The sequence below is a fragment of the Nothoprocta perdicaria genome, unplaced genomic scaffold (genome assembly GCF_003342845.1).
Source record: "Nothoprocta perdicaria isolate Ctin4 unplaced genomic scaffold, notPer1 scaffold_137, whole genome shotgun sequence".
In the NCBI taxonomy this organism is placed as follows: domain Eukaryota; kingdom Metazoa; phylum Chordata; class Aves; order Tinamiformes; family Tinamidae; genus Nothoprocta; species Nothoprocta perdicaria.
The window spans coordinates 1,382,259-1,406,490 of NW_020454505.1; the positions used below are offsets into that span (position 1 = coordinate 1,382,259).

The 24,232-nt window shown below is 39.3% G+C and overlaps 1 protein-coding gene across 5 annotated transcripts in view; it reads right to left on the reverse strand.

Moving 5' to 3' along the window:
* The window catches only part of NBEA (neurobeachin), a 462,643-nt gene that overhangs the window by 118,889 nt on the left and 319,522 nt on the right, over positions 1–24,232 (reverse strand). The window lies entirely within an intron of this gene.

The window sequence follows — 24,232 nt, forward strand, 5'->3', positions numbered from 1 at the left end:
AATACTGGTATTTTTAAGCAGTCTAATCACTGACATCGTTGTCAAATCTCATACTTTTTTTTATTTAAATCTAAAATAAAAAAGGAGTGACATGAATCTATGTGGTGAGATATCTTCTTCAATCTGAATTTGCTTCAGCAACAAATGCTGTGAACATAAAGAGCAAAATTCACAAGAATTGTCTGATCATATACCAATGATGGCTGTGATTCCGGACCTTTCAACATAACGCTGTGCTCTACACTAGGAACAAGGGAAGGCAACCGAGAAAGAACATGATCTGAACTGTCACGCAAGGAAACGTGTCCTACCTGCAGGAGGACCCAGTTTCAAAGTCACAGGTTCCGACCAGATTATTGTGACAGAAATCTGAGCATGAGATCGTGTGGATTTTCATGGAATTTTCTATAATGAACCTGGTCCTTCTCATATTCTTGTGCTAATATATGCTGAAAAAAATTGGTGTCTGCTCTGTTCACATTCAGATGTGAACAATGATCAATAAACCTACCGTAATAACATGTAGCCTCCCCAACCTAAACCAGCCCCTGGCCCTTTCTATGCCTGGGGTGCTCCCCTTTCTGTTCACCTTGCAATTCTGCACGATGCAGCTGAAAAGCACCTTCCCCTCGGCATCCAGGTTTCAAACTCTGTCAGTGGGTGATCCTGTGCTACTGACCCTAAGCATTCTTTCTGAAACCTACAGCATCCTGCATATGCTCTTTGCTGTATGCGAATAGTTCAATTTAAAAAATACACAGGTTCATTAAACAAAAAACAATTTTCGTTGATAGATACAGCAACAAATAATCCAGGCACATTCCTGATTTTTTTAACAGATTGCAGTTTTCATCTGTCACTCTTCTAGTGTTAGAGCTCACAGAAAACCTTTTTTTTTTTCCTACAAAGAACAACAGAGAAATTTATTCTCTTCATTTTCTTTTTGTGTCAAAACTTTGGAATATCTATTATCAGAAAAAAAAAGACTCTAGATAGACCATCAAAATGATTCCTCAACTTAAATAAGCAGAGAAAAGAAAAAGAGCAAGGAAACTGCGTAGTTTCTAATACGTTATAAAGGCCTAAAACGCAGGATCCATTCTCTGAATATAAGTTATATATTCTTAATTAGCATTATCCTTTTGAAATTAAAATGTATACAGAGGAAACATCACTTTCCGAGGAAAACACTTTACATCTGTGTAGGTTCAAATAATAAACAGTTGATATGTATCCACATTTTAAATGCACACAGAGTATTTTAAAATTATATTTTGCATTAAAGTCAGCTGCTGCTAGAGAAATTCCAGAAAATAGGAATGGTAATGGAAATTAATGAATTAGTAATAGCATTTTAGGAGAAAAAAAATGCTTTAAATGGGAGTTGCATCAGGGTTAAAAAAGCAGGATTGGTCTGTGCAGTTACCAAATCATTTTCTCTTTTCTTTATCTTGGATATTAACCAACAGTAAATTTTGATGCCTCGGCATAATTTTATGTTGTCACTAACGTTACAGGACCCAGAAGCTCTTTCCTGGACACCTATTATGCACGGTCTACTTACACTTGCAATTGTGCAATGCAAACAGTGTGCACAGAATGACCTGCTCGATGCCTCCGCACCAACAGATCAAGCTGCTTCGTTTGAGAGCGCAATTAAAAACAGTAGCCGTGATGAGAGGAGTATCCCACCAGGTTACTGCTGTGTCCACAGGCTCGCTCCAGAAGCAATTGCCATTGTCTGCTTATGGAAACAGGGAGGTGACTAAAAACTGCCCTGTCAGTTTGCTGCTCTGTCTTGCCAGCTGCATTAAAATGCAGCCCTGAGCAATTTTTTCTTTTTTCTTTTTTTTTTTTTTCTTTTTTTTTTTTTTTTCTGGTCTGGAATTTCAGGAGCAGAGAGTACAAAAGAGCTGATGAGCAATGAATGCTTCACCCTTCCTCAATTAATCTTGTCTCTCTACCTTTGCTTTTGCTTTCCCTCTACATGAAGGTAATAATGACACCCTCATCCATTATCCTTTTATCCCTGTTATTCTCATGAAATTGCTTAATAATATGTTACAGATTCGTCTTCACTCACATAATTCTTCCTGTCATTTGCAGTATATCATCCTGCAAACATACAGCCCACTTTCGCTGGCCGTTCTTTGAAGATTATTGTCAGTGACATCTTCAGGATGCGCTTGGAATCTGGAGCATCATTCCCGTTGCAATGGGGAATTACACTGACTTATCTGTCATTGCCAAAAGCACAACAAGCAATTCAGTGTTAATGCAAAGGTAACACAGGTTTTTATCATGCCGCCAGAACAAGAGCTCTTGTAAATTTATGCTAATATGGCCCTTTTAGAGTTTAATAACCTCCTCCCCGCCTGGAAAAAGGGGGCCCCTGCGCCCTGCAAGCGCACGCGGGCGCCCGCCGCCGGCTCCGTAATCTGTGCCACCGCGCGGTAGGCAATTTGTAGCTGATCCCCTTGTAATCATTTATTTTAAACCTCTCCACGCACGCTAATCTTGCGCGGGACGGCGGATCCCCCAGGTGGGGCAGCCCCCTGTGGCCGTGGCGGCCACCGGGGCGGCCATGGGGCCCGTTGGGGCGGGAGGCCGCGGAGGCCGCGGCGGCCTCGCCGGGCCTGGCAGCCCGCTCCCCATCCTGCCGCTCCCGCCGGTGCCGGGCGCCGCTCCAGCGGGACCCCGGCCCTCCCGCCCGCGTGCCAAATCTGACAGCACTTGACAAGCCGGTCGGCGTGCAGTAATTTGACTAATTATACCGGATTAGAGCATATTAATGCAAGCTGTTTTCTCCAGAGTTAATGACCTGCTGACTGGGCTCTGTAAGGCCCCGCTAGGTCTACAGACAGCAACAAAACAAAACCCCACTTTCTAAGCCCTCGTCAGCTCGCATCAGCAAATGAGTATATCAAACTAGTGAGCAGCAAAATCCAAGCGACATTTTGTGTGCTGCAAACCCATACAGCTTTCTCTAACTTTCCACCTCAAGGGTTTCTTTGATATAAAATTAAAATCCGCCGCTTTTTTTTTATTATTATTTCCTTCCTTGCAAAGCATGGAGTCCAAAAAGCGAGGAAGGGATTTCCTTCTAGATTTTTCCCTTGATTGCAGTTAATGAGCACAAAGGAAAGAAAAATAACTTGTGGCCATTACAGTGCTCAAGACGGATTCCATTCTTATGTCAGATTTTATACTTTCCCTTGAATAATTCCATATTATAAACAGCTTTGCGAGGTAATGTTATGAAATATGTTTTTCAGGTGATTATGCCATTTTGAAATAATTTTTTTTTTTTTGGAGGGAGGCTGTTTTTTCTGATGGAAAAACTTCTTCAGGAAGAGACTGGCTGCTGTTGTAAAACATTTTAAGCAAATTAAAAATATCCTCCACACTTCAAATGGATGGTTTTAAAAGAATTTCATTTCAAGTTTGACTTATTTTGAATACAGTTGCTAACTTGATCGTTCAGATAACTATGACACAGTGAATTGAAATTAAAGGAGTTGCCCCCCCAAGAGACATTTATAATCTCTAAGAACAACGTGATGGGAACTTTCCTGTAACTATGCACACACAGTGCAATCTCCCATATTCTGAAATATAAAAATATGTTTTCCATTTCATGGTCTTAATGTATACATTCCTGAATTATCTTACTATTCAAACACTTAAATCTTCTGTTGAAGCTCCTAAAATAAATTCACATGTGGAGCTATCCATATGTGCAGCCTTACATATTCTCTTATTTAGGGCTCAGAATATTTGAATGCCCTACTGAGTACTGAAAACATGGCCTTTTAGTATAAAACAACAGCACTTCTTTTCCTTCTTTTTCTCATGTCCTACATTTATTTTAATGCATATACATTCCCTTGCTGCAATACCTAGAAACAGTCACAGTGCTGCTGCATTCTTCTGGAATATGTACACAAAGGCAGACGACTGAATCCCAGGTCAGCCACACTGAATACACAAAATGGCAATATAAATGTATCACTGATGCAAAATACAATAACTAAATCTATTGTAGGGAAAAAGAAATTCTATTAGCACTATGCCTATTCAATTCACTTTATTTCTGCATGTAAATTTCTATCTTAAGTCTCATTAAGGACTAATTACATCTAATATGGAAGTTATACAAAGAGATCCAAGTACTGCTCATATGAACACATGTACATCTAGTGTAACTCAAATGGAATCCAAATTTACTTTACCACAAATGAGATCACAAACATACTCAATTAGCCTGTAAGGTCTTTGAGGCAAATTAAACTTGGTGCAATCCACTATCAAATTAGTTATGCTTTGCATTTTGTAAGCCAGAGGAAAATTGGGCTATTTGTGACTTGTGTTTGCAGAAAGCACTCTTTCCTTTCAGTGAACATAAGAAGCAGGTCTGAGGAACATTAGCGCTGCTGTAAAAATGTCCTAGGATGTCTGGCTCGCTCAGGAAATGGGTAATGGGCTAGAGAACTCTAATTTACTAGTCTATATACAATAATTGAACCAAATCCTGGTCTTGCCTTTAATTACCCTAAGACCCTCACCATTACTCCGAAGAGACTGAAAGCCACCGCCCTCCGACTGCTGCTCGGTAATCTACGATGTCAAACAAGATGTTCACTGCGAACCAAAATGCACATATCAAGGGTCCACAAGAACACCTCCACCATAAAAAGCACCACCTGGCTGGCATTGCTGTTGCCAGAGAGGATGGGCAGGAAGAACGGGCATGAAGGCTCCTAAGCTGTCACCCGGAAGGGGGATCCTTCGGGTCATGGGTGAAGCCTATCAGGAGGGCAGTGTGGGAAAGCCAGAACTGGTGCTGCTCATGCATAAACAAAGGACTTGGGGCTTCAGGGCTGTCAATCCAGCATCTTTTAAGAGAACTAAATTCATTATACACCAGAAGTGTAGATAACCCTTCCAAAAGGAATAAAGAAGGCATCTGATCCTCCTGTGGAAAACTATGTAATCAATTGGATACTGAAGTCACTTTGATAAAAAAAAAACAGCTTAGTAAATGAGTCTGTGTGTTGACAATAAGAAAAAAAAGCACTTAAGCAACAAGGTATATGGTGACTTCATTATGAAAAGAATCTGTATAACTTTATATTTCAATAGGCTGTATTTTTATATTAACACATATATAGGAGAAAACAAAAATAAAATTAATAAAAAATCTACATAAGGCTAAACAGTAGCAAAAATTTACACATTGATATAAGGAATCTCAATGGTACTGCAGATTAGTAGCTCATTGCTCTTAGGAATTTACGCAGTACAGACTCACTGTAATTGAGAAGAAATACTTAATTTCTGACATTATGTAAGTTCTGAATCTGTTTATCTAAAGTTCCAACCTTTGCAGCTGAAAGAAATTTTGTGGCTTTATTTGAACAGCCTGATTACCATTCCCACCTTCAGATCCCTGTGACACTGGCATGAAATTGTCCCAGAAACTGCACAGATGCATAAATCATGCTGTTGTCTCTCCTGTTATGGCTATATAAATCCTGGAAGAGAGGGCAGGATGTTTGTGACACTAAGGTCTGCTCTGATAACTTCCCAAGAGCCCAAAGGTTGTATCTGATTTACATTTAAATTTCTATACATATTTACAGAAAAAAAAAAAAAAAAAGAAAGAAAAAAAAAGAAATATTTTTGCTGTCACGTGTTTTCTGAGAGATAAATACAAATTAGCTCTAAGCTCACTCTTTCTTCAACCTGTAAATGCTGGCACTGTTAAATCTATTTTTTTTCTTCCTGAATATCACCTGTACTGCAGAGCCTACACAGTGAGAAAAAAAATATAATAAAAGGATCGAGCAGGACTTCAGAGGGGTCTCCTCTCAGTACATTAAGACATTCACTAGTTTCCTTTTGAAGAAATAATAATGCATATGCCTATTTCAGTTTATCAACCACAAAATATCAGACTATAAAATATATTTTATGTAACAATAGCATTTCACAATCAGTAAAATTCTGCATTTTGGCTTGTTACAGTTTTGCAAAGTATAGCTCTCCAAGCTGTAATATCCTCAGTTTATAAAAAGGAATATCTTTCTGAAGGGGACCAAGTTAAACAAAATGACCTGTGGTGTGTGGAACATCTACACTCAGTTGTCAGATAAGAACACTGCATACAACAAATCAGTGAGGGAAGCTTTCCTTAGTATATCAGGATCTGTTGATACCCTGGTTTACATGGGCATAGTAAACAGTACCAACAATTAAATTACTTTTGAGCTAACAAAACAGAATAATAAACAATGAAAATCCATGATATTCGGAGCCGTGTGTTACTCTTAAATGTGTGTTATTCTGATGCTCTTGGATATACAGAGCTCAGAGCAGTTTGGACATCTTCAAGCAAGCTGATACCATATGATTTACACTCACTTCATTTGTGATACTACTTTATGCAAAAGTCTTAAAATTCCGCAAATGGGAGGGAAAAAAATACTCCTGTTTTAACTCTCTTATTCAAGTGCTGGACAGTATTTCTGTGAGAACACTCACTAGAGGTGACACATATTTTGAAAAAAAATGGATAGTGAAGATTTTTATTTCACAGGTCACTGTGCATAGTACCATCTAAACAGAGAATGCATTCCTTTTTTGATAAAGAAGTTGATGGAAACAGTTTGAAATTATTTCTTGTTGCTTCCATCAGGCATGTTACACTATTACCAAGCCCTAAAGCCAGCTATTCCTGTCCAAAAGTAAACAAAGATCTGATTGACTACAAACACAGACTACATTAAACTCAATCACCATTTATTATGCACAGTTTACTGCTGAAGCTGAATTCCCATCAAATCAGACTCAAGAGGCAGGTCAAAACTTTTTCTTTTTCCTTTTTTTAATTATGTCTTAAGTGGCATTTCCTAAAATTTAAATTCAATGAACAATAATATATGTAGAGTTTTTGATCTGGCCTAAGTATTATCTAATAATGATGGCACTAAATAAAAATCGCTAGAAAGCTATAGCATCTGCAAGACAACAAAAAGGGCTTACAGCAGGGACTCCATAAAACATTTAGCTGGTATTTTCCCCACACTGATCCAGTGAAAAAGGGTAAGCTGTAAAAATGCGCTTCTGAGAGTTTCAAACCATATTGTACAGAAGTCACATCAAATTAATACTGAGGACCATTTAGAGCTTTTATTCTGAAAAGCTTTTGAAAAGGGATTAAACTATGAAAACTCGCATGATACTAAAGTACCTATTAATGGGTTTAGGGGGGGGAGGAACAATGAAAGTGTTATTTTTAGATAAATCGGTACTTTGTATGTAGCAGCACAAAGCATTTGCTAAAGAGACACTGAAACAGCTCTCTAGCAATGTCCCACACATCTAAACACTGATTAGCAGGAGAATTTTGCTTGTCATTAGGAACAATCTTACACAGAAAAGACGGCCTTATGGTTTTCTCTTTAATTTTCGGCAATTTCTATAAATAATTCATCAGGAAGAACGTATGCGCAGCCCAAAATTGCAGAAGGCAACACCAGGGCCATTTTTCTAAGATTACTTATTGTTGCAGAAAACGCATCTGAATGTTTGCAGTCTGCCCTGTGTACTCCTGATTTTCCAAAGGCATCCCACAAACTACTCATAGGAAAAAAAAAAAGAAAGAAAGAAAGAAAAAAAAAAGTGTACCACACACTTAACATGCAGAAAAATTATGTTTTCAAAAAATAACAGGAAACAGCGCGAGCAGCAAGCACGAGGAACCGGGGTAGTTGTCATCTCATCAAAAATAATGAATGCTCCAGAGATTTCTGACTTGGTCTCTTCCCAGTCATTTGTCCGCTAACAATGGCTACGGGAGAGAAGGGCTGCGTGTGGAGGCCGCTCCTCTCCGCAGCCCCTGCCAGCACCTGTAACCTCCGAGCCACTCGGTACCAGCTGAAACCTGCATGGCCACGGCCCCAAAAGACATGGGGAAATGTTGTTCCTAGCCCGCTGTGCCTCCTTTCAGCCGAGGATGCAGCACATGGAGGGTGGCAGCTTTGTGCAGGCCCGGCCTGCGGCCTACCCTCCTCCTCCTCCGCACGCATGCACCAAACAGTCTTATGGCTAATGATGCAAACATGAAGTGTAAAGTCTCCTTAATTTGACCCTTGTTAAACTCCTAATTGGATTGAGGCGGTCTCCGAGTGGAAAGCAACCCTGGATTATTCGGGAAAGCTTTTACAAAATGAAGACCAAATTACAAAAGGCTTCCACTCAGGCCGCAGGACACCACAAAGAGCAGCTGTCACTTAAGTTAAAAATCTAATCAATTGCCTTTTTTTTTTTTTTCCTCCTTTTTTAAACAGGTAACTTTTGGAACAGTTTCTTCATTGTGATACTCTTCAGAGTGCGCTTGACCCAAATTTAATAAGCTGCTATTAAAGCAGAAGAGCAGCTGTAGAGCAAACACTGTAGAATGATACTGTGCATTCAGAGCCTTAATGATTTTAAAATGACTACAACCACTGCTTCATTCAGGAGGAACAAAGCTCAGGGCTCTTTGCTCAACAATGTCTTAACACAAACTGTCTGAACAGACAGCATTCATTTGTCCTTCATGAACCCAAAAGGTCAGCCGCATTGCTGAGAACATCTCAACAGTTTAATTGTGTTTCTCCTGTAGGAAGACTGAGAGGAGAAACTTGGGGATTCCATGTGTATGAAAACTAGCCTTTTTTTTTTCTCTCTCTTTTTTTTTTTTTCCTTCTTTCCAAGGAAATATACAGCTTAAGTACAGAGACAAGGGGTGCATGATATGCAGACAGGTGTAAAACATGAAGTAATTATAGAAGCTCAAATTAGTTCCTAGGCCTGAGGCAAAAAAAGAGAACAGTGCCTTGACAAAAGGGAATAGCAAATAAGGATAGCAAACAAAAAATGGCTTGAATGTGTAAATTAGCAAGAAAAATGAGACAGAAAAGCAGCTTTACTCTACTATTATTCACCACATGAGAACAGAGCAGCTGAACATGATCAAGAGGGCTTTGGAGGAGAGAGGCAGGCATCAACACCGAAACGCAGCCAAAGAGTGGCAGCTCCGCACTTTCTAGTCAGTCACTCATTATGTGGTGAAGTGCTCTTGAGAAGTGCCTCTTATACTTGACCTATCATATTACTTCTTCTGTAAACACATAATCCCTGCTTGTTAGGTGGTGTCAACACTAGCATTCATTCACCGTGGTAGTCCTTTTGTGTACAGACACTTTAGAAGTGCTGCCAAAACCAAGGAATTGACACCATAATAAAACAATTTGAATTTCAACCAGGTAAACAGATCCGATGCAGTGCTGTAAAACGCAGTGCGCAGAGCGGTACATCCACATCTCCGTATTTGAGACAAAGCTGCTTTCTTATCACAAAGCTATTTTCCCTGCATGTCTCTTTTTTTAGCTAGGGTAGCAACTGCTGCTAATTAACATTATTAAGTGAGCAGATTTAGTAAGGGGAATTATGCCCATTGCAACCTCGTTGATTCCTATATACCTAAGAAAAGAGTTTATATCCTTTTTATTTACTGCTTGCACAATAGGCAGAATGCCTCAGCCAAAACAAATTGTGCAAAATCAATTCCCTCCTACACAGACCATATTCCTAGTATGAGGATCCTTCAAAAGGCATAAAACTGGTCAGCTTTTGTACTGGAATTTCCTCCTGCTGTACACATCTTATATACTTAAATATTTGCAGGGCCTAGTGCCTAATTATTATAATTAGATAATTAGATATTTAGACCTCCACCCTAATTATTATTTTGTTTCTGTAAAAGGCACAAATCCAGACTTGGGAACACTTTATTTTTTTTCTTCCCCTTAAAAAAAGAAAGCTCAAAAGTCTGCATAATGGATTCTGTGTTCCTGAATTAGCAGAGATATTGTAGACAGAATATCACCTGAACATTTCCAAAATGCTCTAAGCACTTCTGCAGGCATGAGTCAGTCTTTCATTCAACACTTGGTAAAATGTGAGTGAAATTTCTGATGTATTCTGAAGTATCAATGAAAAACAATACTGGAATGGTAGCATTTGGTTAAAATGTGTGTTTCCTTTTTTTTTTTACAAATGGCTCTACAAAAAAAAAAAAAATAGTCCTGGATTTGTGGCAGGCCCTTCAGCTGTGAAAGCTAGGGGGCTCAAAAGGAGCAAAAAATATTACTGCAGGCCCAATATTGCAACATAGGGTGAACTAAGGCATTGTTGCAACTCTGTCTAAAAAATAACTTATTATCACATTATCACATTACACAAATGTCATCATCCTCCTGTCTGCCATTGCCAAGGCTTTTTGTTAGGTGTTCTTGGGAGGGAAACTGAGCCTACAGTCATATCCAAAAGTAAAGTCTGCAGTGTTTTTATTTTATTTATTTATTTGTTTGTTTTGTATCCATGCATTGAACTGTGTGTTTTGGGAAACCTCAACAACAACAACACTGCTTGGTGCAGTCAGCTTGCTTAGCAGGCAGCAACAGGCAGTTTTCCTACCATTTGGTCTTCTACTCACTCTATCCAAGATCAAGATGATGAGATATTTCTAACTGCACTAGCTGTTGTGTCTTGTTCAAATACTTTTACTGAAATTCTCAGAAGCCTCAACCAACATGGAAAACACGATAACAAATGAAAATCTAATTCTCAGACCTTCTACCTTTGCCTTTCAACTGCTGCTTCTCCTTGTCTTAAAAAAAAAAAAAAAAAAAAAAAAAAAAAAAAAAAAGCTTCAGATATGCTTTAGATAAGCTTCCTACATAATATAGTACCAGCATTACTTATTGCAACCGTTTTCCCTTTCTACTATCCTCTTTTTCTTTTTTTTGGGGGGGAGGGGGTCATAATTCCTTGCAATGGCAAAATTAGTCTGTAAAATGAATACAGAATCACATAATTTTTATTTCTCTGAGGCAACATACAAATGTATGTCACTATAAATATTAAACAAGAGCAATAACAAAAAATGTAGGCTTGTCAATGAAGGCCTCCTTAGTCCCATGTTAAGGAACAATTAATTTAAAAACATATAGTACTATGGAATAAAAGCAGAAATGGAAATTGGAAATTCAGCAGTTTGTGCAACCAAAAAGATTTCATTCAGCCTCTTAGTTCAGTCATTAGTAGTTTATTTAGTAGGTAAAGAAATACTGCCCATAGTGTTGATATTACTATCTCATTAGAAGATAATACATGGACTTCTTACTTGCTCCCTCTCAACTTCTGGAATCTCTCTGTTGTCTCACTTTTCTCAAACTCACCCTGTTTCCATCCTAAATAAAACAATCACTTACTGAATGGACTGCGTTACCTTCTGGACAGGTTGACTTCTAGGTCAGAGGAGAGTGCTGGAGAGGCTGGTTTGTCGCTGCCGTGGGCACTGCAGAACAGCTCTTGGCGAACTACTACCTTATTTGCTTTCCCAAAGGAATTCCTCCTGCCCACAAAAGCAGCAATGACACTGAGGCCAGTTGAAGTAGAGGCAAAGTTAAACCTGGGAAATGTTGACACTCTCGAGCATCATTCAGAACACCACAGTCCTGACTCAGGCCAACTGTGCAAGGACACACTAGCAGGGGTTCCCTGCATGTGGAAAGGGAAGGCACCGTTTATGATGGCATCTATCTTCATATAAAGAAAACTTCACTTTTTCAATTTTAATCCCTAACTTCTTTAAAACAAGATCTATTTCTTCTCCCTTGGTGTTTTTTCCTCTAATTTCTCTGGAAATCATCCCAAATTGATCCTTTACATTGTTTCTTTTTAGTTTTCTCCCTCTATTGAAACAAATTTTACCAGATGTTTTCAAATTATTTTTTTTTTCCTAGAAAATTCCAATGCCTGCCATTTAAATCCATTTTCTTGGAACCGTTTGCATTCTTCAGCCCTTTCAGGCACCTTTTTTCTTATGCCAAACACCTCACAATTTCTTGGTTCTCTTCCTGTTCTGATTTATTTCTCCTGTCCCACATAACTGCATGAAGTTAACTAAATGGATTAAAAATCAGATTTTTAATTAGATTATTATCCTTTTGCCTGCATAATCCACCATCACACACAGTCTAATAGGGCTGGTGTGAAGCTGGAGTTCAAATTCTGTTTATACTCACTGGAACTCAAGCATTTGCTCCGTAGGCAGCCCAACATCTCCACCGCGTGACCTGCACCTATAAGGCTCAGCAGACACTCTTCAGCCAACACTTTTTGAGAAATTATAAAAACAAATCAGTCAGACTTCACAAACCTGGTAGACTGACAGTAACTGGGGAAGGACATGGGCTACCAGCAGAAAAGGAAAATCTGGGTTGAGTGTCTGCGCTTCCCTCCCTGCCCAGGGAATGGTTACCTGGCCATTTCAGTGGTGGTCAGTGACAGGACAAGGGGTAATGGGTACAAGTTGAAGCCCAGGCAGTTCCATCTCCATGTGAGGAAGAACTTCTTTCCTGTGAGGGTGACAGAGCCCTGGAACAGGCTGCCCAGGGAGGCTGTGGAGTCTCCTCTGGAGATCTTCCAAACCCGCCTGACTGCCACCCTGTGCCCCGTGCTCTCGGTGTCCCAGCTGGAGCAGGGGGTTGGACTGGATCATCTCTAGAGGTCCCTTCCAACCTCAACCATCCTGTGATACTGTGATTCTGTGAACAGTAGTGGGCTTAATAAATAAAAATACGCTGTTCAAAAGATGCACCATTCTTAGTTTCAGTTTCCTCTAAATGGTTATCACTGTAGGTAATAGGTACTATTTTATTATTATATCTAGATATTGATATGAAAAATTATTTTCACCTACCCACAACTGATAAGTAAATCATACACTCGGTATCTAGCATGGCACATCATAAGAAAGTTTTTATGTTCAGCAGTGACATAGTCATTCTGTTTACAAACAACAAAAATTTAGAGTGGCAAAGAAATGAAAATATTTAAAATGAATGCAACTTACAGAAGAACGAAAAGTAGCAAAGATGAAACTATGGCTGCAGTTCCCAGTTTTCAGAGAACTAAATTCTCCTCTGATGTAAGAAAGTGCAGTGCTGTTGAAGAGGGTGACTAAAATGGGAAACTAGTTCATGCAACTGAAGTTTGGTCATCACAACAGAATGACACATAAACTTCATTGACTCAACTGATGTAATCACATACCTCGTGTAATTAGCACCATCATTTAACATAGAGCTTGATATGGCCCACTAATCTTAAATATTTTATGAAATACATATATACATAACACATGTACTCTGACTAAACATGACTAGATTAGAAAACAAAATGACCCCTAATCACTGCAGTATTTTAACAGCAAAAAACATAATTCCAACTCAACATTCTTTTAAGTATGTGACAATTTTTCCTTCAGTAAAATATCTATGCATTCTGTGGCATTTTTAATATGCCAAGCACTGTTTGTCACAGTCATTTAACACAGAACAAGAAGAAAAAAGCAAAAACCAAAAAACAGAAGATCTTGTAAAATGTGCAAAATACTGGTTTTCATCTGTGGATCCCATCTAAGAAATTCTGTGATAAATAAGTATGGCCAATTTGGCAAATCTCTTGTGATACAACCTATCTTTTCTTATAAACATTTCCCCATTCCATACATCTGGCATAAGATGTAGGTTAGTCTGTAATACAAGTGTTACTCCCTAAATTAAAACCTATCACAATTGTATTAGCAATTGAACCTCAAATCAGAGATCTCATAGCCACATAAATCATCATGCAAAAATTGCATCCAGAACACAGTTTTATATATGGAGGAAATCCAGAACAGAACATAAAACTAAACATCCCTTTTCTGCACAGAAAATAATGAATTGTTTACGCCCCGAAAAGAGAAGATACAAAAGGCTTCCAAGTGTGGATAGAGAGCTAGAAGATGAAGATCAGAAATGCAGAACCAAAGCTTATTACTGAAGACTAATGCTGAGATCCTTGTAATAACATGCAGCCTGCCTGGGTATCTGTGATTTCAATAGGTGAAGTGGCAAACCCTGTAGCTGCCTCATGCTTTCAGGGGCATGTTAGTGCCTTGCAAAAAACAGATTTTAAAAACCATCTTGGCAAACAAATGCATGAATACTTCTTGTAGAGAGAGGATGAGCCCCACTAATGTCAGTGGATTTGCTTGCATGAGAGATGGTAAGTCAAAACAATTAGGATGCGTGCGATAGCTATGGTTAAATAGTAAATAGAGGCTGACACCAGGTAATGACTGTTTTGTTGCTTTCTAACTATAAAGCGGCAAGAAATTTTCTTTCCAACTTTTAAATTTACCTTTCTACAGAATATCATTGGATACAAGAGCACAACTTGTATTACAAAATCTGCTTTGCTAAAAGGTAGAAAGGGAACTTAAACTTAACTGATGAGTACATAGCAACTGTGATCAATTTACCAGGATGCCTCAATAGGTAAATGCAAATCTCCTAAAAGTGCACAACAGCAACAATAAAGTCAATATACCTTAAGATATAGATCCTGTTCACAAATTCAATTCTTTCCTATATTTTTGAACAGATGCACCCGTCCAATATCTTCATAATTAGTTTTCAGTGTACGGAAAACCAAATTATTTCCGTTTTCTCCGACTGACTCAATGCCACATGCTCCCATACATGTCCAAACTGGAATGCACAATATAACCGTTTTACAGAACTCCCGTGAATCAGACAGGAGCCGAATAAATCACTCTGTGAACAAGCTGTGTACCAGGCTTCATTAGTTATAATTACCCCCAAAATATGCTCAGCAGAATGCACACGTGTCATCTGGGAGTGACACACAATAGAGTGGGCAACTTATAAACTCCTCCAAGCACAGAGAGAGTCCATAAAACAACTGGCTGGTGCATTTGGATTCATGTGATAACACCTCCTATTGCATAAGCCACCAGATGACACAGATGGGGCAAATCCAAACAAGGAACATTTCTTTTGTATAGGCATTGGACTTCATTTGATGCCCATTCAACCAACAAGCTGAGAAAGCTCAGTATGAAACACTAGATCTTTGTCCTTTTTATTTCCCAGACTGCGCTACACTTGAAATAATGAAACGTGTGTAGCTTTAAGTACGTTGAACATAATAACTTAAAGAAAACTAGAATAAAGCAAAAGCAGAATGATACATTTAGCATACTTAGGCACAGACAAAAGCAAATATCTATCCCCAAACTTTAAAAAGAAAAGCTATTTAATGTATATTAAATAGCATATCCATTTCATACATCTTATCAACAAAACATGTAATTACTGAATTAAGTTTGTTGAAAGTATGTGAATCAGCAATGAGATCTATTTTTTCTGGGGAAAAAAAAAAGAATTACTTGATTAGATTGCCTTTCCTTTAATGATTACTACAGGACCAAATATAATTGCATCATTGATCTCATCTTCAATTCTCTCTTCAACTTAATTATTTTTTTCCTGTCTTCTGTACTTTTTGTCATTCACAGTAACTATTTGCTGTCTTAGATTCCAGTCTCATACCTAATGTAGGTTTTTTCCCTCCTTGTTATTTCAGTTTCTTGTACTCATAGCCCATGCAGTTCCTAGTCTTCTCACTAAGATGGCTTTCCACATGTTTTCTATGATTTTCTCTTATTGCCCATTACTATGGGGATTTAATCATGTGAAAATATTGTTTACATGTGAAAATATTGTTTGTTATTTAATCATGTGAAAATATTGTTTTTTATTACAGTATGCTATATTAAACCTGTGATTTACTCAGAAGGAAGCTGATATGTGCATATACACTGTGCACCTAACAGACTGATTTAATGTCAAAAATTAATATTAACTAAAGCATGATAATTAAATATTAAATACACCCATATATGTCAGTATTTTAATATAAACTTTGAAATAGCTCAATGATATTTGGATATAAGCTACTGCACGTGTATGTACATTGATATGAAGGCTTATGCATCTATTTTCCTACATGTTCAGGTGTACGTATAGGCACATACAATACACTCATATAGAAATACAGACACACACATCCAGTCAAGAAGTGTCTTTAGGGGACATCATAGACCTTTAGGCATATGTCGTGCTCCTAGTGTACTGCTTTTTTACAATGTTATTGAAGAACTGTGCAATATTCTCACATCTGCTAACTACTTTCAAGGCAACCGAGAATTTAATATTAACTTAATATTAACTATGCCAGCAGTGACAGTGAGTTCTGTGAAATTGCTTATATCCATACAGGTTAGTAAATACTTTTTTTTTTTTAATTTATATACAGACTTTAACACTGGCCAATAGATTCAGAATGCTAACACGACATATGATGTAAAGAACAGGGTATATGTATGTGCAACCTCAGTGGAGGCTCAGGATGAGGCGCGTGGGTTAACGTGTGGCTCGCACACCTGTGCATCAGCAGCACCGCACGGACCTGAGCAGGGGCAGAATTTGGCCCATTTGTCCCCATTTCAATGCAGTCCAACTGAGAGGTCGGGTCCCGTACTCATGCATTTGCTGCTGGCAAACACCACACAGTGCTCACCGGCACGGTGGCATCAACTCCCTATTTTTAAAACACCAGAGAAGCACGAACACTTTGAGGGGAGAAGCCAGTCGGGTATTATCTGAAATTTCTGCTTTCTTCTTTTCTTGTCTTGCTTTTTTTCCCCCCCTCTTTTTAAAGAAACAGATACTGAAACCACCCCAGCTAATAATTTCACCCTGACACTCGAGTTTAAAAGGTTAAGTTACTATCTGAAGAAAGGTAATCTGGCTGCCTTTCATAGGAGCCTGCAAGCTCGGCAATCTGCATGGCGAGGGGCATTTGTCATCATTAGCTGCGCAGTGACAGCTGGCACCTCGGGTGTCCCAGATTCAAGAAGTGGCAAAGGCACTCGCAGAGCTTAAGTTGCCATTAAGGAGAGCAGGCTTCATAAGGAGCAGTATTTTCTTTTTGTTGTACAGCATGAAACGGCAGCAGTGAGCGCAGCTGTATTTTAGTCAGCGCGGGGAACGCGCCGGTGTCACACAATTAGCAGGTGCCTTTAGACAACAGGACACCAGGTTTATAACGTGAACAAGCAGGCAATTCCTGGGCCTGTGAAACGACAATTGTTTCAAAATTAGGGCAGCGTGGTTTTTGTTGAGGATATTTCAAAACAATTTGCTTGTAAATTTTTATTTTGGGGCACGACAAACCATGAAGAAGATACAGTTTTAACTAGAGGTATATTACTATCATTTCAAGCCTGGAAGGCCCAATCACTTTAAACAGACCATTTATTAGATATAGGCAAAGAAAATCCTACACTGGAATACAAGTTATTGTAATACATGAAAGCTCTGATAAAAGAATACCTGATGAAGCAGCATTTTAACAGCAGAATCAGAAACTCGAAACATATTCTTCATTTGTACTTAGCAGTTTGCTGTGATATTCTTTCCAAAATAGTTCTGTTCTTTTTTTTGAAAATGTAAACAAATTTAAGAGGGTATTTCATAAGGTGGGTATATGAAAGTCTATGGGAGAAACCCATTTCATACCAGCATTAATTTTTCCATCTATGAAAGACTGAAGAAATCATTTATTAATATGGAAGGACCGTGCGTTGGATTTTTAAAGAATCAAAATATAAAATAAAATAAAATAAAATAAAATAAAATAAAATAAAATAAAATAAAAGCACAGAAACTAATATGCTTTGACATTAAAAAAGCAGAATTAAAAAATAATAATAAAATCAAAATTTGACAGTTTTCTACACTCTTCCAAACTTGGAAACATAATCCATAGTGCTACACTTGCTACATTTTTGCATTATTATGTAAACTAGGTTTGCACAAATAAAACTAATTTTTGTGTTAATGTAAAATCTATGCAAATACATGCAGTCATTTATCAGGAAGGCTGACAAGCATTCCATATTGGAGAGGGAAAATGAAACTGCCTCAAGAATAGAGGCAATTAATTATTTCTGTATTTTCTCTTCCTCTGTCTTGAGGCACAAAAATTATCCATCCAGTTAAAACAGCAAATGAAATAAAGAGATTTTTTTTATTATTTAAACACATATGGCTTTTGCCTGCAATACTGATCACCACAAGGTCTACAGATGCCCGTGGCTAAATTGTACCCTGGCAGATGCACACAGGGGAAAACTGTGTTAATGCAGCGTGGTGAACAAAACAAATGAAGAACTGGATTTTGGGGAGGAGGGGTAGGACTTCTTTTCCCCCCACTGACATACACGATTTGCCTACCAAGAGCGGATTAAGTTAGTAGTAAATCTAACACGAAAAGTTGATTTTTTCTCATCTCCTGGGTCAAAATAAATAAATAAAAAAATAAAAGCTAAAATAGACCTCACAAAATAGGATGCCTAGGCAGGAGCATGTGTGCAGTCCCACACAGTTTTCGAAGGTACAGATTATAAATAAGGGGTTTGCCAAGATAAATGGTTGAATTATTTTATCCTTACAAGTAAAGGCTAATAATACATAATGAACATGAACATGAATGTTCCTGAACATAACGAGGAAACGGTTGTCCAGCATACCGGCTATCATTTTAACTGACTTAAAAGGTGAGTCTCTTGGAGTGCATCTGAAAATCGCAAGCATTACAACAACATCTAGCAAATGTGATGCATTCTTGTGTATTTTAGAGTGCTAGTAGGAGATTTGCAGTTATTACTTGTTCCCCTTCTTTAAAGAGTTACGGTAAAAATGTAAGTAAAAATTAACCTCTTTATGCCGTGAAATTCTTGGAGAAAGGTGTAGAGATGGTAATAGTTACTGTAAACAAATAATAATAAAAAAAAACCCTTCATTGCATTGCAGTAACTTATCTCCTGATAGGCCTATATACATTTCAGAACATTAAAATTACCAGTATAATGACTATATAAGAAAAAGGCATGTATTTACAATCTACACTCAAGTGCATTTTTGATGAATACAGCACATAAGTAAATTCACTCCATTAGAACTAGTGTTGAGAAAGAGAAATCTGTTTTTCTTACAAAATATTTTTTCTCAACCAATTGAAAGTGTAAACAAGAAAGATTTTAAAAAGGGAAGGAATAGAGGTATCTTTTCCTTATCATCTACAACTAAGGAGCCCTAACAGATAACATTGCCGCTATCCTGACAGATAAACATTTTTTTTTTACTTCTTTACAATGTCACTGATATTGTATAAACTACAACATGCCCAAATGGCAAACTCTATTACTATTGTTAGCAAACGTTTACAGCAATATCCCCATGAGATAAACACGGAGATTTCTGTAAAGTGCCAGTATTTCTCTTTTAAAATTGCACTGGAGATTTAGGAAATTAGAAGACTACGTGTTACTTTCATAGTCATGTTCATATCAATTACGTTGGTTCCGTGCTGTAGAGGACCCAATTCTGTGCTAACCCTGGCCCTGAGCAGGAAGAAGAAATGGAAGGGAGGAGAAGGAAGGACACTTGGTGTCTGGGTTAAATTTTCATAAGCAAATAAGAGGAGAACCAGGGCGTTTTGCTGCTCTAACAGCAATTTGATTGGAACCTCTCCCTCACACCAATATTATACCCTACAAGGATGACCTTGCACCAGCTAGGAGAACCTTCAGCACTGATGGGGGGGAAAATCAATACATTTTAAAGGCAAAAAGATTTGAGTATCAGATATTTCTAAAGCGATCTTTCCCCTCATTACTTAAGTAATAAATTGGATGACATGTTTATATTAGAGTCAGAAAAAAAATCAGAACAATGAATAAGTGTTTCTAGAAAGTCAGTTGCTTATATTTAAGTCTGTTAAAAGATTCTGCACCTTTGGGGAGTTGAGGAAATAGTTTTGAACATTTGCAAGGATGTGAAACATCCTGTTTTGCCATTTTGGAAAGCACGATCTTTCAGGCACTACTGTGAATAGCCTCACCTCCCTGGAAAGGATTTAAAGCAGATTAGGGATTGCAGGTTTATGGGAACATCCTGTTAAAATATGGATGAAACAGTGCTGTCCTTTCTCAGGAAGCTAATTCCACACTGCTGGTAAAAGGCCAACGCTGCTGGCATTAAGAGGGAGGTTCCACCTCTCTGCAAAAGAGTAGACATTAGTTTTCTTCATCATCACCATGAGTGCATGGATTTGATGTTCCTGAAGCATTACAAAGACATACCATCGTTGGGGCTATCCATAAATTAACCCTCAAGAGCTGGCCGCTTTGGCCCTGCTTTTGCAAATCCTCTGGGCATTTAACAGCCTACCAAAGCCACTGGCTTCACCAGAAGCAGCCGAATGTTTTAGTCAGCCACGTGTGCCTTGGCAGGATCGGGGCCTTCATAAGGTTCAATGAAACGTATTAATCACTCGTGACCAACTCACTCAACTCCTGCCTTCGCTGTTATTTTGAAAGAAAATACCTGAAAGCCATAGACTGCATTAAAAAACGCAAGACTAGATTGAAATATGCAAGGCATGTCTTTTTCTACCTAAGTTGAGAGGAAGTGAGCTGCACAGGTAGTTTACCATCCCCATGCTGTTGCATATAAAGAGAACAGACTTATGTTCCAGTTAGCGTGACTTAATCCACCTGTATTATTGGCAGTGAGAAGCTTAGCAAGAAACATATAATATGACAAAAGGTATATAAAAGATATGCCTTACATATACTAATAGTTGTATATAGCTTAGGGTTCAAAGATGATCAGCAATGTGTTTTCTGCTGATTTCAACAGCTCTTGCAGCTACATATAAAAATTTACTTTGGTGGCTGGTTAATTTGCTATGCAATGTGAACCAAATTACAAAGAAATACCAGCTGCAGAAGTATGTACGTTGCTGACATATTATTTCCCCATGTGGATGGGACTAGTAGATGCTGGGTTACTCATAAAACATAGTATGAAGTAGCCAAATGATGCTAGAATTTACAAAATACCATATTCCCCAAATTACCACGCCTCCATTTTGACTTGCACAAATTTTCTACTGTCTTTCCCTAGACAGTGTATTGCCAGGGATGCAGTTTGGGCTTAAGAAGCTGCCCATCCAACACATAAAGCTTTATTTTCAAGGTCAATGATGAATATTTTCAGCCATTTAATCATATGCAGCAGGAAACAGTAATGAGACTTCTGCAGTGCTGGATGACCCACTGCAGATGTAGTAGATTAAAAGGCGCTAATCCCCACTGATTCCCTGCTCCTCTCTGAGTTCAGCAGAAAAGAGCATTCTCAAAGCAGGAGACCTTTAAAAAAGAGTGTTGGACTGCTTAAATGAAAGGCTCTACTTGGAGAAATGTCTAGTTTTGGAGGGGCCGATGTAGAAGTAACCCAGATGAATAAATCAGCACATTTGCCCAGCTTGAACCTTTCTGCAATTTCAGCTAAAATTACAATTTGCAGTTGTGCAAGCTCTAGGTTTTCAGATGGAACATTTTAGAGAAAACAAATCAATTAGTTTTTTTCCCCTTAACAGATTGCAGATTACAGCAATTTAAAGCCTTAACCGTTCATCCATAAGACCTGGGATGACAAAGTCCAGCACTAAGGCAAATTCTTACTTTTAACGTTTTTATTTTTAATGGGATGAGAATATATGAATGTGTTGAATTTAGCACCAATAAAAGTTAATTCTGTACTGCAAAAAAAAAGAAAGAAAAAGAAAAGGCATTTGCAGAGAGCTAAGAGCTAACTGATAAAAAAAATATTCCCATACCTATAAATGCATAAATCCAAAATCTAAGTAGTGAGGTGTACAGTAATGTCATTAAAGGGGAATATTTGTGAGCTTGATAGGAACTCAGCTTTAAATACCTTTAAAGTTAAATACCTTTTCAGTTCTTCCAAAATACAAAGATGAAGATGCAAACTAAAGTACTAGGAAGTATAGGGAAGATTACAGACACCATCAAGGTCTATCACAAAAAATATGATACTGCTTATTTCACACAACGTGACATTCTCTAAAAATATCTGTCCTATTTGGGGAAAAAAAAAGTAAATTTATTGTTCCTGGCAGGATGATATGGATGAAATAACCAGGGTGAAATGAGGGGGGCAAGGAAGAAAGGGGAGCCAAGAAATCAGATATATTCCATGAGCCTTCAAACTCACTTCAGCAAGAGGGATAAATAATTTAATCAACCCAACTTCATCTTTTTTTTCCTGGCTCCCTAGTGTACTAGGCAGATATTAAAAAATAAAAGTTTAAAATTCATGAAGAGTTGTGTGTGGAAGGACGACTGCCATATAGAAATAAAGTGATATCAAATAAAGTGATATCAAAGAAGCACTTTGTGAGCCCAAGTCCATCCACCTGTGCAGTTTAAATGGTGCTTTTCCCCATATGAAAAGAAACGATTGGTGAAATTGATATCCAGCAACTTCCTTTTTTTTTTTTCTCTCCTCCAAATTACATTTTTTGCAGCAATGGGCGAGTACCTGCAATCACCTATTTCCAAAACTATTTTTTTTTTTTTTATTTATTATTATTTTTTTTTGGCTAGCAGGAAGAAGGAACGGTCAAGGCACCGTTTTGGGAAGTATCTAAAATAACAGGTAGGGTTCAGTATCGCCGCTATAATATTCTAATTAGGGGGAAATCGCCGCCGAAGAGTAATTTGGTAAAAGTCACCAAATATCCCGCGGCACCATTGCCATGACAAACGACCAGCCATCATTTTAATGGGGTGATTTTAATCTCCGTTTTGCAGAACGATTGAATACATAGGGGAAAAGAAAGAAAAAGCAAGGAAAGAAAGTGAAGTTTCCCGATGAAAAGGAATTCTGCCTTTTTAGGATTTGGAATTATCGCTATTTCCAGCATTTCCAGCACCAACTTCTTGTCCTTTCGGAGCACTAGCTCTAAGCACTTCACGCCCGCGGCTCGCAGCGCGCTCAGGTGCCCGGATCCGCGCTGTTTCCAAACCACCGGGCGCTTCTCTCCGCGTGTGCGGAACGAAACTTCCCAAGGAGGCGGCGAAATTAAGGGGTAATTAGCGCTAAACGTTAAGTTCAATGCGGGCAAGGGAGCCGCGTGGGCCGCCCCGGGGCTCCCGCCGCCGCCTCCTCCCGCTGTCCCGGAGGCTCCTCCCGGAGCCTCCGGGACAGCGGGAGGAGGCGGCGGCGGGAGCCCCGGGGCAGGGCCAGGGGCGGAGCTGCCGGGGCCGCGAGCGGCTTCTCTAACCCGCAGAGCCGCTCGGAGCGGAGCGGGGAAGCGGCCCCGGTGCCGGAGGTGTCACCTGCGGCTCGCGGCGCCAAGGCGCGGGAAGCTCTTCCCGCCTGGAAGCGGCTGGCGCCGGGAGCGGCCGTGCGCGGGATCGTGCGTGGGACGCGGAGCGAAGTTGTCCCTCCGCGCGGGGACGTCTCCTTGGTGCGAGCTCTTTCTATAGCTCTTAAGAATTAACACTCGGCTAAGCGCCGATTGCGGGCGAGGGAGGAAAATGATTTTGTATCTCCCTAAATTAACATTTATTTTTATTTATTTATCTTGTTTTTTTTTTCCTGGAAGCGGGGCCGGGTAGACTGGGTTTAGCTGCGCCCGGGCGCCGCAGCCCCCGCCGGGCAGCCCGGGACGCGCTCAGGGAGACACCGGGAAGGGGGCGAGGAAAACAAGGAGCGCAACGAAAACCCGCCCAGCGCTTCCTTCTAGGCGACGTGTGGGAGAGCTGGGCCGAAACGCAGAAACGGATCCGAGCGCGGGCACGGCGGGTTTGTCCTTCCTTGCTGCCGCTCCATTTCTGGAGGAAACGCGAAAAAATAAAGTGACAAATACTTGTAGCAACTGCTTCTCCCTCCGCGAGATATAAGCACAAAAAGCGATGCTGAAATGCATTAAACTTCAACATAGATTACAGCCTCGGAGGGTTTTTTTTTTTTATTTTTCCCGAAACAACACAGAGCGCGGACTTTGGCGTAATGTTGTTTTATTCCGGAGATCGCTAAACTGCCGGGATGCTGCCGCCTTGCGCAGTGACCGGCTCACGGGAGACAGAGGAAAAAAGAGAAAAAAAAAAAAAGGGAAAAATGGGGGGAAAAAAAAGAAAAAAATGCGGGAAAATGGGGGAAAAAAGTGGGAAAACAAAACAAAAAAAAAAAAAAAAGAAGAAGAAGAAAAGAAAATAAAAAGAACAAAAATAGAAAAGACAGCAGGAGAGTCCCGGCGCTGGGACCCGCAGCTCCGCTCCGCGGTGCCGGCCGGGGAGGCGGGTGCGCGGCCCGGCCCGGCCCGGCCC